A 17,439-nucleotide genomic window follows, 5' to 3' on the forward strand; every position below is an offset into this window, starting at 1 on the left:
TGAGAAAACGCATATGTGCAATGGGGCTTGCAAATTCAAGTGAAGTGAAACCACAAAAGGTCGGATTAGGTTGGATGCACTGCACCTTTAGCTACGACGTTATAGTGACAGGCAGCAGAAGCGCAGCACTCTACCTCAGAGAGAGAGAAGAAAGTAAGTTAGTAAGACAAGACAGAATAATATCCAACATAAAACAAATAGTTGATAGAGAATATTTCTTTTAGATTCTTGTCGTCAATAATTTCATTGTGCCTTTAAGACTGTGTCAATAAGGAAAGCCACTTTAGAAACAGCTTTAATAAGCATGATACCTATTAAATACAAGATGTCTGTACAACAAATTTATGCCTTCTTGTTTTGCTTTTTTTTTTTCTTTCTTTTTTCATATGCCAAATGCACCTCAGAATGATTTCCTCTTTTAGTGTTACAAACATTTCAGTGATTAATAATTTCGCTGGCACCACATTACATTTGTCCTGAAATTTGACAAGGAGAAACTGCCAACAGACGAATGCCTTCATCTGTAAAATTGAGCTTTTCCAAAGCCAAATTCTTCAGCTTTTCACCACTCAATAAATGGTTTATTTTATTTTATTTTTCCAAAGACGGGACTTGTGTCCATCATTGTCCTTTTTTGAATCGGATGCAGGTTTGTACTCGGTGGGAATAGGCATTATGTAATGCAGCACTTGTAGATGTTTCATAAAAGCAGCTACTGGACCTTAGTTCAAGACAGTTCAGCACTAGCTGCATTATTTTGTGTTGCACTGTTTTGTATCTTCTGGACATGTGAATTGAATCAGACTTCCATATTACAAATGACATGCACTGTACTTAGTCTCATCATCAAATATATGCATGATATCCGAGAAGGGCATAAGACATATAATAATAAAACTTTAAAGACATGAAATGTCTTTAAAACAATTCATGTAGCTCAAGATTGCAGTCTGGGTTGAAATTATAGAGATCAGAATTTCATAATTTAAATGGTTATGGGGATGAAAATGAAAGAAATAGCTAACTAGGCTTGCACCAGCTTTTGTTTCCAAAGTCTATAAGCACCTTTGATTTGACATACTCAACAAAAGCAACAATACATACAAACAAATACAACATGACAATATTTTAATGCTCTACTGGACATTTAAAACAATTTTTTGGAAGCCTAATGTGTTTATGGATTCACTCAAAATACTGAAGTTAGATTGTGTCATTACGGGGGGTCGATGCAGATACAACAGCTTTCAGAAATGCACGTCCCTGGTAAAATGAACATTTTTGTGATGCAGAAAATTGTGATAAATAAGGTGGTTGCAGCACCTTGCTTTGGGGCTGCTCTTGTTAGATCTTGCTGAAGCGTCTGTCAAAGTGGATGAAGTTATAAATAATTAGAGATGCCTTTACTTGTCTGCAAGAAAACAGAAAGTGAAGAGGGATTTTGTTCTTCAGTATTACAGTGAGTCCAAGTATATGTAGAAATCATTGAAACAGTTACTTATTGATAGGAAATGTAGCATTTCTTGTTGTAATGTTCATTTTAAAATGAGAGTAGTTAGATCTTCTGATGCATTTTAAAATTTGTACCGGGATTGTTTCTATTTTAATATTTAAAACAAAAATGTTATTGTGCACAATTAGCAAACATCAGAAGTTCCAGTGTCAGTGACCAATCAAACTAGCTCCATCTCATCACAACATTGCTAATTATCACTTCACTAATGCATTGGTTAACTGTCCACTGTAGTTAACAAGTACTGAAACAATCTTAATGATTTCAGATGAGAATCTCTTGGATGTTAATCACATGATGATAGTCAAACACCAACTCTTGCAGTCCTGATCCCAGAATCTGTGGACTGCCCACTCACCACATGCCACACATACTGTGACTGCTGCGTAATTCATGGCTAGCTGAAACAGTGAAGCTGCTATGGCGAAGCTGATGAAGTGCCTTCCTGTCATGACTCACTTTAAACAAACTTCCAGAAAAGCAATTTATCTCATGGGATATAGAAAGCTTCCTTCTATACAAGATAAATATTCAAGGAGCATTCACAGGAAAAAAAAAAAAAAGTAAAGTGTCAGTAATCCACAGCGCCATTCAGAAACAATTTCATATCTTTTTACACGTAACTGCCAATCTAAAAAGCAGCCACAGATCAGCATTGATGCTTCAGTGGAGCAGTAATGAGCTACTTTATCACCAACTTCCTTCCGTCTTCATCTTTGTAGTTCGCTCAAGTTCACACTGGCAGAATAATTAGAGCTTGAAAAAGCCTATTTCAGGACGAACACACAGTTGGTCATGGTCAAGGTCATGGACGTACCACAGCATCACTGAGGTTCTCTCCCATTAGCTCTGTAGATTAAAGCCCTCCTTCATACATGCAAAATATTATTTTAGCATAAATCCATGGATCTTAATAAGTGTCAATTGGCAGCTTGGCAGGCTGTCATGCTTTTTTTTGTAATTTATGTACCATTCACTTGTCACTTCAGAAGAAGAAAAAAAATTGGAAGTCATAAAATGCGGGTGGGTTTGAAATTGATATCTTGTTATTTTTAGAGATAAATTGGTAAATATATATGATATTAATGAACTCTAAGAACCTGTTGATTATCTCACTGTTAAGCAAAGATATTAACAAAAAGCAATAATTTTGACATGTTAACTGATGGGTGATAATAAAATAATAAGCAAAATCAGAAAAAACAACTAAGCTCAACAGCATACTAAACCCCTAATATATTCCTGTTTGATTTAAACACACTTTTATATAACAAAGGGCATTCAGTTTTCTTTTTTCGTGTGGATGGGCCTGCAAAGTACAGTGACTGCTTTTCTGCTTAAGTAGCTGACCAATTAAAGTACTTAAATCACTCCTCATCAGCAAATCAACCAAAATGGGTGCTTTAAAAGGTCACAAATTACATAACCACACATGCATTGAAATATTTTCTTGTGACCTAATCAGCCTATTTTGCACAGGACCAGGGTAGGATCAGCCGTACGGAAATAAAATCCAATTTTTGTTCTTCTCTGTGAATTAGTACAACGCTGTTTGGTGTAGAAGTTTTTAGAGGCAGTAAAATCCTCTATGAATGAAACTCTAAGAAAACAATCAGCGAATACCGGTTTTCACATTTAGTAATTCGACAATGTAAATAATATTTGTACCTTTAAAAAAAAAAAAAAAAAAAACAGCACTACATTTGTGTCACACCTGTAGACCTCGGTGAAATTTCAACCTGATTCTTAGAAATGGTTTTGTTCTTGCTATGTAAATAAAGCAAACTCCAGATTCTTACTGTAATCTCATTCTGCAAAGTGTTACCTACAGCACCTGCAAAACACGTCCTTGGTGGATGTAGGACTGCTTGTATAGTTTACAGCGTTTGCAGAGTTTATATGAATTAATGGAGATCTATGACTCTGTGCTGACCTGAGGGCTATTACAATATGCAGTCCATAATAAAAAAACATGTTTAAAGTGCCAGCTAGTTGTCCCTGTGGTACACTGTAGAAACTCGGTAGGAATGTGGAAGGCTCTGGGTTTAGCGGACTGAATTTAAATGAGCCAGCAGGCTACTTTGAACCTTTCAGAGTACCCTTGCTCATTCAGGTTGTGCTGTTGTCTCGTCACCCCCATCATCGATTACCCTTTGGGCAAAAATGAAAAATGGATTTATGCTTGCCTGCAGCCTAGGCAGAAATTCATTGCTGTTAACTTCCTCCTGACCAAGATTGGCCACTTTTGTCATCACCTGTTTCTGAAGGACAGCGCATTTCTCATTACCTTATTATCCTGTTTACTCTGATTCTCGTTGGATCTAGTGAATTACTAATATACAGATACGTATTACCATTCGTGATGGGAGAAACATTACAACCAAAAGGCAAAAGAAAAAAGAAAAGCAACAAGACGCCTGTCCTTCAGCTGACTATGTCAAAGCGCTCAACTACTTTATGCATTTACTGTTTAATTGAAAAGGAAGAATTTCCCCTCCTCCGAGATCAGAAAAGATGGCCTAGTTTTTTGCTCAAATGTGAAAGTCATTTCTGTTTTCACAGCAGTACCAAGGCAGAGGCGAGGAGGCCAAAGAAGCACTGGATTAAACTGTTATTAGTCCATTAAATGGAAATCAATTCTTATTACAGCATGGTTGTTACTCAGACGGTGTCATACTCTGCTTTTCTGGTCGAGACCCCTGCCCTCACAAAGAATGCTGAAGAGAGCCACGGGTGACGCTTTTTTTTTTTTCTGCCTCCCACATGAGCGGTGGAAACCTGTCAACTCGAACACGTTGGAGGAATCGAAAGACATAGTGTGTTTGAAACTCAGCTAAAAATCTGTTCCTAAATCCCAGAAAAGAATATAAACCAGAAACCGCAAGAAGGGAAGTACATACTGATCACATGGTTTCTGAGTTTTCCTCTATAACTTCATCACAAACTTGTCATTTGTCTGCTGTTATTGATTGTGAATATGTAATAATTTTGTTTTTCAATTTTTTTAATTTTACTTTTATGTTTATTTGTATGTCATCTTTGAATTCATGCAAAAACTCATATGTTAACATGCATTTTTTCCATCAAAAACATTTTCAAAATAATAATTTTTGCAATACTGCTGAAGCTAAACAGAAAGAAGAATATGATATAGGCATGCTCCATAGATAAGTACAAACACTGAATGCATGCTCCTGTCTGAAGAAAACATCTGACACTCTGAAGTGGGACACAGCATTTCTATTGTCACTTTAAAAGCTGTTAAACAACCATTTTTCCAAGGCTGCTGTTGGCTTCACGATGTGTAATATGGGTTTAAATTAGTCTGATTTAATCCCAGGGAGGGTAACCTAGATTTCCAGGTGTCCTGCTAGAGAAGCAGAATTGGTTTGTGGTGGAAGCCGCACCTATGTATTACAGTGCACAGACATTTCTTTGTGAGTTGTATGTTTTTGTTTTTCTTCAAATTTTGCTGCGTTTCTATCATGCGTTGTTTTTTTTTTTACTGGTGTTTCATCTGTTGCAAGGACATTTTTTATCAGGGGTCTTGTTCACCACTTTTTGAACAAAAAAGTCTTGCTTTTTGTAGAGACTCATTAATCTCTTCATTAAAGGTGAATCAAACTTTGCATTTCTACTAAATTTAAGGGGTAACACTTTATATTACATCCCTATTTAACTGAGGTTGATTGCCTTTTTACCTAATAGTTTGAGAAATTCTGCCATAAATTACTATTGTCTAACTTCTTTGAGCCATATTCAGTTTTGTGAGCTCAAGAACCAGATTCATTAATATCCCTCACTATATTTTTCTTTTTTCTTATACTTTGCTTCTATTTTGGGGTTTTTGGGTTTTTTTGGTATCTCCCAGAAAAAGCCCATTGTAAAAGCATTTCGGCATTTTACTGTGAAAAACTGGGATGTTTTATAACAAATCAATATAAATTAGCATATAATTGTGAGGTGGAGGACAACTCTGTCACAGCTACAGCTGAAATTCTTTGGGGAAGTCTCTATCAAATTTGCACATAATAAACCTAAAATGTTAGTGTATTCTTCTGTGCGTGGTGGCTCAAACTCAAACAGACCGGATGAATTTAGTCTCCAAACAGCATTGTTTTAAATCCTTGGTGCAGATTCTAAATGTTCTTTGAGTGGCCAACATTTGACCTAAAGGATTCCATTGTAGCCCAGCGATATGTTCAGGGGTCATATCAGATTCCTGTTTTGTCTTGTGTTTAACTCAGTCCATCTCGCCATCACCTTCAGCATCTTCACTGCATTGTTCTACTACCATTGTGTGTGTAATGCTGTCCTTGCCAAGTACCTTAGGTAGTGAGCCGTGTCTTGGTGAATTTTATTTAAGTTGAACAGTGGTGTGTGTGAGATGTTCAAAATTTAACATATTGTTTCAGAACATAACCCCACTTTAGTATTTTTCACAACTTTTTCCTTGACCTGTCTGCTGTTTCTTTATCTTCATGAAGCTGTCTGCCCACTAATTATTTTCAAAGTACTGTAAATTATTTTCATGCAAATTGTAGATTGTATCTACCACTTTAATTCACCTGTTCTTAGAACTATATGATGTTTCCATTTTGCTTTCCTGACTTCAGATGGTTTCATTTCCACCGCGACAAGAACAATCTCTGATTCCTGAAAGACAACACCTAAACTAATCTTACATGTGCTAAAACTGAAATGTTTGCAGACGTCTGTGTTTGAACTGTGGACATTTCTAGTAGTATGTATCATAAGTGCATTGACTTTTGCTGCTCAGGACCATCAGAGTTAGGCATTACAACAAACAGAACAGATATGCCTTTACATCTAAAGCTCCATCAGTGAGTATAAACACACCTGATTAAGGTTGACTCTACTCGGTAGACACAGTTATCTCGCAAAGTGTGTTTACTCTATTATGCCTTCTCGGCTTTATATTTTAATATATTTTACATTATGGGAGACGGATGTGCCTTTCTGACACTGAAAGTAGGAGCGTGTTGATGTTATGATATGATATAAAAGCTGTTGCTCTCAGTTTCAAGCTGTTTCCTTTAGCCTTTTTGTTTACTGAAGGAGATATTCACCTTTAATCTGGTTGTGTTTATATGCCTGGGCAGTTTGGGTTGCTTGGCTGCCCAGACACAGAGGATGGAATCAGAAAACACAAACCATGCTCTCATTATTTACTCAGCAGAATAAACCTCCGCCAGTGTCTGCATGAATCCTCACCGTATTCTAAGTATCCCACAATGGACTGCATTGTCAAAGTATTGAAGGATGCTAAGCGCTTTGTCTTCCATTCAGCTCCTCATCAGCCCTACTCTTTCAGCCCCAAGACTATTTTAGGAATAAGGTTGCTTTATAGTCAAAAAAGACAGAACTTCATCAGGCGAATCTTTAATATCCAAAGATGGAGATGAATAACAATAAATCCAGCCACACTGGAAGGGAAATAGCACAAAAGGAAAAACAGAAATCATACCTATCGCTGCCCCCCAGCCACTCCCTGTGCAGCCTCCAATTTCAGCTGCCTTCCCCTGACTCTTCAGCACAAAAAGCCCTAGGCCTGCAGTGACAAAGTGGCTGCTGACTTCACACAGATCTTCAGTTGAGTGAAATTCTATTTTGCTTTAAATTGTCCTTGATAGCCCTGAAATGAAAATCTGAGGAGAAAAAGAAGTGGCGAGGAACCTTTTTTTTTTTTTTTTTTTGCTTGGATACTGATTTAAATTCTGTGATCATTTAAAAGCATTATGTATTTTAATGTATGTAGTGGATTTGTGTGGAGAGTTTGGAATTGATCAAGAGGGAGACGATAACGCTAGAGGTGTCATTGCGGCTTTGTCTTTTTGGTTTATATACAAAATATGTGGCATGCACTCCTTAAAGTGATACACGGCGGTGGTAGCATCGTGGTATGGGAAATTTTCTTCAACAGAGACAGAGAAGCTGGTCAGACTGAGACAGAGGTTCAACTTCTAGCAAAATACACCCCAGACTGCAACTAGCCTATCCCTGCATTACAATAGTCAAGTAAAAGTGTAGAAGAAAATTCAATTCAGAATCAGTCACAAGACTTGAAAATTGCTGTTCGTGCTTTACATCCAATCTGACTGAACTTGAGCTGTTTTGTAAAGCAAAAAAAGTTAACACTTAGATTCTACTGCTGCCAAATCTGGTTCTGCAAGCTATTGCCTGAGGGAAGACGACTACAAATATGTTTAAAACGAAACATAATTAAATTTCCGGTTTACCAGAGTGCACTACTTTGTAGTGGTCAATCAAGTACATTCCCAATGAGATACATTAAGCTTTGTGGTTGTAATTTAACATTTACAAGGAAAATCAAAGGATATGAATATTTTTGAAAGGCAGAGTGGATTTTTTTGTTGTACGTTCCCAAAAAATGCAACAAACTACTGCAGCCAAATAAAATAAAATGGAATAGAAATACCCTTTATCGTCCAATATGTGGAAAAAGTCCAACAAGTATCAAAAAAGGAGATTGCACCTACATCCAGTGTGATGTGTGAACCGGTTCAAATGCAGCTTTTAGATTTGCACACATGCCCCCTCTGATAATGAGTCACGCACTGATGTTGTTAGCAACACTTATGGTCATTAAATACAGAATCAAAGCAAAACCAGACAACACTGAGATGAGAGCTGAAGATGGAACCTGCAGAGCCTGTCATGTCTTCGGCTTGACGATAAAAAGAAAAATTGCAGATTACAGTTTCATCTCAGCAGGTGAATTTGTCTGTTTTGTTTAGCTTCATTTTAAAGTGAGCCAAGTATTTCCTTGTCATGTCAGTTTCTTGTTCCTTATGCATAATGAAGATCTACAATGCACAAATTACAAGCTGCGGTATTTATAAGTCAGTGCTTCAAAAATGATCGACATCAACAGCAAGGCTGCATGCAGAGATCCTTTGACCTTCCTCAGCCCACATGTAAGACTTCTGCTTTGGATCAGGAACTTCCATTAATTCTTCAAGCTGTTTTTCTAACTGATCCCAGATATGGGAACACAAGTCCATGCACAGCACAGAATAAAAATAAAGAAAGTGTAATCACTTAAAGCTATGTAAAGAGGACGAGCAGAGGGTGTTTTTTTTTTTTTTTTGTGCCGCTTCTGGAAGGTCATCCTTAATTATTAGTGTAGATTTTCACTTTTTCAGGCTGTGGTGAATCCTGTGTGTAGGACAGCAGGACTTGCTTTTCAGTTGCTCAGACATATAACCTTTCCTCAATGACCTTCTCTTCCAGCTGACTGCGCTGGCATTTTTCTCAAGCGGTTTTAAGACAATCAGTGTCCAGGTTCTCCTGATTTCCCCAGAATGTAAATGCTGAGAACATTGTACCAACACAATGGTGAGGAGCTGTTTCACTTCCAGTAGCACTGGTCCACTGTATTTTTCTATATTGCTTTCTCTATTATTCAGTTTGTGGACGGGACAGTAGGTGGGGAGGGATACCTCCAAATTCTTCAATTTACTCAAATCCATAGCTGGATTATTGTAACGTGGACACAGCTGGGTGTGTAAACAGAACAATGATTCCCAATGCACATCAAAAGTGGCTTTGAATGAGTTAAACAGGTTAACATTAAGTTTCTGGAATGATCTCTAGACATTAAGCTATTTATAATGGAAGTACTGTTTAAAACGTTTTTGTGTCAGAAACAAGCTAAATCCAATCTACTAATTCTGTCAAGAAAAGTAGAATAAAAAATCCAGGAATAAACCTGGATTGTTTTAGGCGCAACTTGTCTAAGGACAAAAATTAGCGTGGGTTGAGTGTATATTATTCCTGCTTGTATATGTAATTTGACATGAGGGCGAGAGCAAATCTACAACACAGTCAAACTCAGACACCTGATTCACATTATATATATATATATATATATATATATATATATATAATTAGTGAAGTTGTATAATTACTTTACTCTCAAATGTTTAAATGAAACCCAAAAGTTTGTCACGCTGTATGAAACACAGCTTACTGTCCTTTCTCCAAGTACTTTACTGCTGTGTCAGGGATGAGAGCTAAATGAGAGTCCATTATTAACTAAATATAATTATCTACAACTTGAGGGGAAACAAAAACCTGCTCCAGAAGTAAATAGAAAAGATACCTTTAACTTGGACTGTGAGGAATAAAGTTTATTTCCTTTGCAAATTTTCCAATAGATGAAAAAGCAGCTGTTTATTCACACCAATGTGCCAAGACTAGCAAGTGAGCTGTTACAGGAAACACATAATTCATCTTAGTAAGACGTGTCCTAAATAATACCTTCTGGCAAATAATTCAGATTAACTGACGGAAGGGGACCAATATAACACTCCCACACTGTCCTTCTGCTGTATTTGCAAGATCTAAACTCTACTGGTGAAATAAATACCACATAATTCCCTTTTTCTGAGAATAATCTAATCCCTTTTTTCACATCACAGTAATGTTTTCACTGGAAAGCTCACTGCAAGATCTCGCAGGGCAAAACGATGACACATGGGGCCATATGGATTGTTTTAATCTTAGAAAACGCTGCTAATATAATTACTCAGCTGTATAATAGGCCAGCTGTAGAAGACATGAGCTGAAAATTAAATTCCCTTTAAAGAAATAAAACAACAACAAAAAATAGATGCAGCCTGAGGCGGCTGGAGCAAAAAGTGAAGTAAACTGCAATGGGCTTCATCCCCTTTATTTTTTTTCTCAGCTTTTGTCATTTTCTATAACAAGAGTTCCAAATAAGACACAGAAAAGCTTTTCCCCAGAGCAGAAGTGATTGTTGAGTGCTACAGTAACATGCCAGAAACTGCTTAGACATTGCAGCTTTACATATCAGGTTTTTTTTGTTTTACAGGAGTAGAAAGAGATGTCAAACATCTGTTCATTCATTGCCTTAACTCCTTTTGTTCTACAGCCTTGATGTGATCTTTGAAAGCTCACGTGCAGGTGGAATATTCCTGGTAGATTTGCGATTTATGTATGGCAGAGTGAATCCCATGTTTACATTTGTTGTGGTAGGACAGAAAAGGCTTTTCAATAACATGCCACCTAAAGAACCTGATGGACTGTAGATGAATGGAGGCCTGGTGACACCAAGATGCCACTCTTGGCTTTAGCTCTCCACCTGGTGTCTATAGATCTCTTTTTATTTCCATTTTTATACTTATCTCTCTGTGGTGACAAGATAAACATGGGGCCTCATCTGTTTTACTGGCATTTTTGGTCTGTCATAAGGCAAAAATAAATAATTTCCAAGTGTGGGTTTAAGGACAAAGTAATATTTAGTTTAACATGTTTTTTTTAACTAGAAGTAACATTTTGAAATGCCTTAACTTGAATCTGAGAGAGAATCTATGGATGAATCTATAGATTAAGGATGTTGATGAGGAGGCTTTTCAACCTCAAAGTCCTGGAGCTCATCACCATAGATACATCTTCAAAATAAGAAAGGTTAATTGGCGTGATTCCCACAAACATTTTTTCCAATAGTTATTGAGAATTGCACTTGACGTTTTGAATGCAGTTATAGAAATGAGAAGTATTTTATTCAGTTTTAAGATTTTGAGAAATGTCTCTTGCTTGCATGAACTGCATTTTAAATCTAAATATTCCATCGATAGTAATGTAGTCCTTAGAAGTGCATAGATACAAGTTAAAAAATAGTGCTTACATATAAATTATGTTTATTTTAACCCTCTGATGCATAAGTGGGTCCTTTTGGACCCTGTGAGGTCATCTTTTTGCAATATCTTTGTAATGAAAAGTTTTTATCACTTCATATTCCAGGTATTTCTCAACAAACATGTTACTGATATCATGCAATTAAAATTTTTAATTTACCTTGCACGCATTTTAAGAAATAGCATGTTTTATATTACTACCCCATTTTTCCATAAGTGGGTCCAAAATGACCCGTATTCATTTCCTATGGAATTTAATGGAATCTGTTTCTTACCAGCTGTGACTGTCAGGAACACGTTTTTTTGTGAACCATACACACTGAGTCCTAAGTCTCACCCCTGAATAATATTTTACACAGCAAGTACTTTTACATCTAATTATTATCTTTATTTTTACCTCACAAATCTGTGTGTGTGGGCGTGCGGGTGTGTGTGTGTCGATCCTCAGTGTATGTGACAGCGCTATTGTCACAAATAAACCTATTAGCCTTCTTTGAAGTTAGCTAACACTACTTATCTAACCAAGCTAGCTAACATTACTGCCTATACTTTATTGTGCATGTGTATTATTTGTTTGTGTGTGTGTCTGACACCCTGGATGAGAAAACTAAAAGAGAGAATGTGTTGAATGGCATGCAAAACCTGTTGATCAATGTGTTCAAGGTTCTTTCTTTTATTATCTCAATAAATAAAATAAAAACTCATAGCTATATAAATAAATGCATAAATAAATGAGCTGAAAAAGAATAGAGTGCCTTCTCCGGGTCGGGGAGGATATCCTACCCAAAGTGGAGCGGGAGATCGACAGACGGATCAGTGCAGCGTCTGCAGCGAAGCGGGCGATGTACCAGTCTGTCGAGGTGAAGAGAGAGCTGAGCCAAAAAGCGAAGCTCTTGATTTACCGGTCGAAGTTCCTACCCTCATCTATGATCTTGAGCTTTCGGTCATGTCCAAAAGAACGAGGTTATGGATACAAGCGGCTGAAATTAGTGTTAGTTTTTTAGGGTTTCTGCGCTGTCCCTTAGAGAGTGAAGCTCAGTCATCTGGGAGGGACTCAAAGTAGAGCCGCTGCTCCTTCATGTTGAGAAGAGCCAGATGAGGTGGTTCGGGCATCTGATTAGGATGTCTCCTGGTCGCCTCTCTGGTGAGGTGTTCTGGGCACATCCCACCAGGAGGAGGCCCAGAGGAAGACCCAGGACACGCTGGAGGGATTATGTTTCTCAGCTAGCCTAGGAATGCCTTGGGATTCCCTCGGAGGAGCTGGAACAAGTGGCTGGGAAGAGCAAACTGTGGGCCTCCCTACTTAGGCTACCCCCCCGGGTAAAACAGAAGATGGATGGATGGACGGATGGATAAATAAATGCGCACGCATACACACGCCCATATGCATGATACACACAACATAATAGATTACAGACAGTAATGTTAGCTTGCTAGTTTCAAGAAACATGCTCTTTCTATCCCCTACTCCCCCTCCCCCTGCCCACACACACACACATAATGGACGCTGACATTGTTCCAACATTGCTGTTGTCATTTCATTTTAAAAATGTTCTACAAATCGTCACAAATGTTCTACAATTTCTTCTAAAAAAAGTGAAAAATGAAAATATTTCAAACATGAAATTATTCTTGTGTGAAATAAAACACAGCAGAAAGTATCATACTAAACATTATTTTGAATCATTTAACCACTCATGGAAGACTGTATAGCCAATACAGTATGTCATGCATCAGAGGGTTAAGGGAATTATCAGGAATGAGAACAATTGGGCCATCTGGGATTTTAGAAAATAATTAGCTCTAAATATAATTACTCAGATTAAAGTTTGGGTTTATGCAAGACTTGCAATGTAAGATACTATTGTAAAAAAAATTATACATAATCCTGGGTAACGTTTGACTTTTTGAACAGATTCTTTTCAGTAGCTCCCCCTCTGAATGAAGCGCATAAAAACCACCTACAAAACAACTGAAGAAATGACAATATATTCTTGATAACTTTGCAGCATCCAACATCTTGTCTAGTTGTAAACAGCTTGCATCCTGTCTGACCTTTCAGCACCACAAAAATAAAATCACGCCTTAACTATTCCCTAATGATTAATATTCTTCTGGGATGATTCCCTGCAGTGCACATGAGAGAATAGTACAGCAAGGCTTTGCCGCACTGCCTGGAAGTGCTTGTGTATCCGTCAAGTACGGTACTTCATTTCGGTCTAATATTCCTCAGCCAACCTTCTCATAAAAGAAACACAGCCGTCACTTAGAGAGAACACAGAAATATACGACCTTTTCTTCTTCTTTTCGCCTGTCTGTCACCAAAATTGCACCGAATTTTGCTCAGTATTACAGCATTAACCACTTTACATGCTGCTCACCTTTAACAACGCGAGTGCTGTAATTGAACTCTCAGCTCACCCTGAGATTTCTAAGCTTGTGTGATTATAGGGAGATGAGCCACAAAAGAACAGGCCATTTTCAGTGATTGTATAGAGGTGTGCGTCTATGAGAGCGTTAGCAAAGGAAGACAGAAAACAGGCAGTTGGATTCTTATAATTTAGATGCTTGGTTGTTTGCGTCAGTACTAAAGAAGTGTCGGTCGCCTCGCTTCAAGAGGTCAGGCTGGAAAGAATGAGGACGTGAAGCAGGTAGACGTGTTTACTAAAAGATACTTTTAGCTGCACAAAGCAACAATAATGGGAAACTAAAAACTAGACCAACAATCTGACACACACATTCACTTGGTGATTAGCAAACACACTATGCAATTACCAAGAACGCTATTAGCCTACATCTTGTCCTCCTCCTTATGTTAGTCTTTTTGTTATTTTCCTCTTAAACCTTTTTCTGATGTCAGATTTTTTTTTTTTCCCTGGTTCTGTGAAAAAGCACAGGGTCTGTGGCAATTAGCTCCCAGGCGGTGGAGCTACTCGGCACTCAGGGAAGCAGAGGCGCCACACACAGCAGGGGAGCCCATTCATCTTCAGTTTGGCGAGAACAGGTTGCCCACAAACACACACCAAAAACAGCTATACCATGGGACTGAGGCTAGAGATGCAATGGATCCCGAAAGGCTTTAAAGAGAGTGCTTGCATTGTTTCGCTGTGCAGTACTTTTAGTAACCAGCATTGATAACAGCTGCTTTTTCTGCTATGATGAACTGATTCGGAAATGTATCAGCTCACAGCTGAATACCTAATGGAGCTATGAAGTTGCTTATATACATACATGATATAAGGCTTTCTTTTTAATACTGTTGGTAGACATGATGCCATAGAAAAATAATGGGTTAGGCTTTTACATCGACATCTCGTGAATTTAACGTGATCACCAATTAAACTAGCCTGCTATAGATTTTTATTTGGCGGGGGGGGAGACATGTTGAAAAAGTTCATAAAAAGTAGTACAACATCCTCCAAACACCTGCCTACCACTTCTACTGAAACACTTCAATTATGATGACTCCAAAAGCACATCTGTGACACTTGCTGTCTCATTAATTCAGCTAATAGTTATCTCAGTTCCTAAAATGAGATGGTGGTCTCTTAAAAAGTATGGTCATCATGACACAGCAGAATACTGCGAACTCCACCCCGTTTTGCTCCAGTTTCTGTGTAAACGTTTTGCAACAGGAACGCATCAAATGTGACAGTAGTTTTAAGGCTTGAAAGTAAAGACAAACTAATACAAAGACCCTCTTATGACCCCAGTCACCGAGTGCTTGCAAAGGATAGCAATGGAGCATTCCTTTGGTGCTCGGAAGTTTGACTTTTTCAGTTCCGATGTTGAAATACAACATGTACGCCCACCGAATGGGAAAATTGTAGCTCACAAAGCCACCCTGAACTTATCATATCATCCAATACGGCAGAAGCAGGCCAACACAAACTAATAATTTGGCCGTCTGATGGTTGAAAATCCATGAAATTAGTGGTACACATAGTGCTGAGAAATATTTGTCTCTTTTGTGTTATGACACCATCACCATCTCCAATCTGCAACTCTGGTTACTGATCTAGCAGCATTTTTTACTTCTCGTAAGTTTTGAACAAAAGATTATTGCTTTCTGATTAATCTTAGGCAACAAAACTAATGAAAATATTTATCTAGAACAGTGGTGATTTTATTTTTTTGTTTTTTAGTAACCTTATTGTCTTTTTCTTCTATCAGAAAAAAAGGGCTACCTCATTACCATGGAGTGGTGCCAGCATCATATTGTGTGACTGCCATTTTTTAGCAGAGACAGGGAAGCCAGTCAGAGTTCATGGACAGATGGATGGCGCTAAATATAGGACAGTCCTTGGAAAAAGAAAAAAAAACTGATTGAGGCTGGTTCACCCATCCAACAGCACACCATACAGGAAGTACTATCATAGAATAGCTTTGAGAGTATTCATATTTGTTAGAATGGCCTAATCAATTTCCAGACTTCCTGTTGCAAGACTTTGACATTTATGGATCCATCCCATTGTAGCGGCTCGACTTGTTCAACGCAAAAGATCAAAATAAGAGAACTTATTATCTTCAGAAATCATATCTAAACGCATCACTTCTATGGCCAACATTGTGATTTCATTAATGTGTGCCATAATCATAAGTCACGTGGAGTTCATCTAATCATTACTAGAGGCTGCATGTTCCTCAAATGAAACTAGATATATTCGCTGCATCAACAAATTACACGAGAGGATGTTTTTGGTTGGAAGGTTTTGAAAAAATAAATAAAATATTGCAATGCAGCCATAAAATACAGCCCTGTCCACATCTTCACCGTATTGCAATATTCCACCTTTTTCCCTTCTTCCTTTCCCTCAAACACCCATACATAAAGACATCCCTGCACACATTTATCCTCCACAGCCTGGCTCCATCACGGAGCGGCATTCTGAATCCCGTATTTATATTCCTGTCACCCACCGGGCAATCTAAAGAGGCCTATGTCTACAAAGAGAGCACAAACCAAAGAACATCACAATTTCTATGAGGATGATGGCTCATTTTGCCTGTCTTTCTTGATGTTTTTTTTTTCTTTTTTTTTTTTTCCATTTTGTTTGTCTGCGGGCATTTCATTTTCATACGAATGAAGAAAGCCAAAGCGAAGCTGCCACACAGCAAGGAATGAAAAGGCCCAGAGTTTAAATAAACATTTGATCAAACACATTGAAACTATTCATAAGGCTAAACCTTTTCTCTACCTCTTACTTCATGGGAAGCCAAAGACCAAAATGGAAAAGGAAAGCCAAAAGCAGCAGCCCTTTTCACATCTATGTGTAAGTTTGCTTTGAAAAGAAGAGTGAAAAATGCATGTAAAATAATTGCAGCAGATGTGACTTGACCCTATATCTCCCACTGCACGGCCTTCTCTCCGCTTCAGGGAGCGTGCGTATTTCTGATAGCGGCAAGGTTAAGGGTCACTACCTCTTATCACTTACAGGTTAGTGGACAGAAGAGGATGGATTGCTGATCGACTGCACTCTGGGAGATTCATTACTCCCCTATTCAATAAATAGGTGAGGCCTCTGCCTCATTTAAAGGCGAGGCATTCGACTGCAGAGCTTGCCAATTTCCATGCTCGTACAGTTTGTGAAGGGATATTATAGACTGAAACATTAGGAGTGTTAGTCAAGGAAAAAAAAATGTCTAAAGGAAGGAAGAGCTAATGAGGACAGGAAAATTGATGAGTTGCATGGAAAAAGAAAAAGCTGACTGATACGGTGAAGACTCGCTTGTGTTCACAGAGGAAAATGTTCGGAGAAGCTGTGAGTGAGAAACGGATTCACTCATAGCCTTAAGTGCTTCTATTTTTTGTGTGTATTTTATTGGGATTTTAGTTAAAGAAATTGTAAAAAAATATTGAGTATATGTTATGTTAAACAATGCACATTAACATATTTTTCACAAGGAAAGTTTTTCTTCTCGATTGCTTTTTTAAGTATTCCGAAAAGTGTGGTGTGTGTTTGTGTCCAGTCAGTTTGTGGGAATTGGAGCTGTCGCTTCTGCAGCTCAACACTTGTGAGGAATGAAGTTTTGCTCCTATTTTGTTACAAAGTAGCTTAAGATCTAACACAAATATCCCTTGATATAAACATCGTGGCCCTGGCTGGTTTTATTTAGGCCATTGTCGGCTGGAAGTCCTATGGAGCCTCTCACAGGATTTCTTTCCCAGTGACCTTGAATTTAGCGCCATTCATCTTCCCTTCAACCCTGATCGTCTAAAAC

General features: G+C 38.0%; 1 protein-coding gene across 2 annotated transcripts in view; it reads left to right on the plus strand.

The window, feature by feature from the left end:
- LOC102228704 (fibrinogen C domain-containing protein 1-like) overlaps window positions 1-17,439 on the plus strand; it is a 154,074-nt gene that overhangs the window by 105,337 nt on the left and 31,298 nt on the right. The gene's annotated exons all lie outside the window — the stretch shown is intronic.

This window comes from Xiphophorus maculatus, chromosome 8 (assembly GCF_002775205.1).
Source record: "Xiphophorus maculatus strain JP 163 A chromosome 8, X_maculatus-5.0-male, whole genome shotgun sequence".
In the NCBI taxonomy this organism is placed as follows: Eukaryota; Metazoa; Chordata; class Actinopteri; order Cyprinodontiformes; family Poeciliidae; genus Xiphophorus; species Xiphophorus maculatus.